This window comes from Corvus moneduloides, chromosome 1, assembly GCF_009650955.1.
Source record: "Corvus moneduloides isolate bCorMon1 chromosome 1, bCorMon1.pri, whole genome shotgun sequence".
Classification (NCBI taxonomy): Eukaryota; Metazoa; Chordata; class Aves; order Passeriformes; family Corvidae; genus Corvus; species Corvus moneduloides.
In genome coordinates, this window is record NC_045476.1 from 3,099,739 (window position 1) to 3,101,957 (window position 2,219).

Consider the following 2,219-nt stretch of genomic DNA (forward strand, 5'->3'; position numbering starts at 1 on the left):
TAAAATTTCTTGGATAAAGATTTGATTTGGGCTGTGAAAAGAATCCTGATCCCTTTTTTGGTGACCCACCTGAGTTCGTGTGGGTGTGTTTATGAGTCGGGAGCGCTTTCAGGCAGGGATGTTTTGCTTCCCAGAAGGCGGGGGAAGACAGAAAAACGTCATCCTAAACCGCGTTGAGTGCTGTGTGTTCCGTGTGGAGCCACTGCCACCTCCTGGAGCTGGATGTGTGCAGCCCACAAAGCCAGGCAGGGCTCCCAAACCTCTCCTGGAATTATGAGAGAGTTTTAAACGACTCCCAAAGGGCAGCTGCAACAGATCTTTAAAGGACATGGCTGCTTTCTCCTCTGATCCCCTCGCGTCTTTTGCAGAGTTTAACTCTCCAAGAATTCTTTTAAAATCCCTTTACAAACTACGTGACACCCTGGCAAGATCAAAACCTACTTTTTCAGCTTTTTTTTTTGTGGCGTTGCAGCAAAGACAGGTTGTCAAGGTAACTGAAATTTCTAGAGCAGAGAGTAGATTTCTAACTCCGACAATGTCAGCATGTTTTTTTCAGAAAATTTGATTGATTGGGCTCCAAATTAAAATAAATCTTTCCAGCAGGCAGATTTGCACATTCAAAACTTCCCTGAGGCTGCCTGATTCATCCAGAGCAAGAATTATTTGAGTATCTGAGTAAGATTTGTCCAGTTGCAGAAAATACAACTGAGTTCAAGGTCGTTGTTCCTTCGTGTGTTGACAGACCTATTAATGAGGTTTTCCTCATTTAAATCAGGTGTCTGGGATTTGGAGCAAATGTGCTCTAGTGTGGTATTTTGTCTTTAAAATAGCAGATATTTACGTAGGGCTTTTAGAGTGGCTGAAATACTTTTGGAGGTACCTTTTCTTTCTCTGCCTCTTAGCTATAAAAGGAGCCTAAAAAAATCACTTAGGCTAGATGTAACCTTAAGAAATTAGGCTTTCTGCAGATTCCCTGTTCTACATTTGCTGATCTCCATGATTAGGGAGACACTGACTGGTGCAGCCATTCTGCACATGGTGGGAAGGGTGTGCCCCATCAACCAGCCCTCAAAAAAAAGGGCTGAGGCTGCCTCAGGTCACGTGGAAATCCATGTGAAGGGTATTTATGGTGACTTGAAATGCAGCAAAAAGTGAAAATATATAGATCTGCGCTGTCCCTCCCAATTCCCCATCTGCCCATGGTCCCCCTTGCTCCCAGGTGCTGCCTCAGCAATGCTGTGGGACGGGGATCTCCAGCCCTGCTGCTCCCTGACACATCTCTGACCTCACTTTCACTAAATGTGTGTCCACTTTTCCATCAAACGACAGGGCTCCAAACACCTGAACTTTGGCTTAACAATGAGGGAGGGTAACATTCAAAAGATGCAGCCTGTTTGGAGGATTCATAGATCCACAAGGGACAGGCAAAGACTTATGGTAGCTGAAACAAAGGATAAAGAGGGGGAAAAACATCAGAAATAATTCATCTTCTGTGGAATCCTCTGTTTCAGTAGTGTGAATGTACTTGATACTTTAAGAATTACCCTGATGATAAAACTCTTCAGGTTTGCTTTGACTATGAAAGAAACGAAGCCTTGAAACACATCAGGTGTTACAGAGACCAATCTTTTCCCACCTTTGCCAGCTGGCAACGTCTTTGTTTGAGGACAACAGAGTTTCTTCTACTGTTTATACCCTGCAGCAATAGTATTTAGTCCCCAGAGGACCTGTGGATCAAACCCAGAGCCACAGGGGTTTTTAGAGAGTGTGTTACATTTGATTTGGTGATTTTAGCCCACAGGCCTGTCTGATACTGACGCAGGGACATAAACACTGGTTTTTGGAGAAGGAACACTGTGCATGGCAGAGAGTTCACCCCTGGCTGGTTCAGGACTGACTTTGTCCAGCAGAATCCAGGGTCTCCTTCCCATGAAGAAGCCAGAGAACCCTTTTAGCCCAAAGAAGAATACACTGCCCTGTAAGTTCACAGACAAAAAGTTCTCTTTGGTGCAATTTTATATCAGAACAGACTTTTACAAAATGATAATACATTTATTGTGTCATCTACAGCAGTATACATGTTAAAAACAATTTCTCAAAACACAAAAAAGGTTAGAAAGCAGCAGTTGATATCTGTGTTTCCACCTCATAACAAAGCTTAATAACCCCAGATCCTGTTACCAATTAAACCAATTTTGACCAAAAAAGGTCAGTATTAG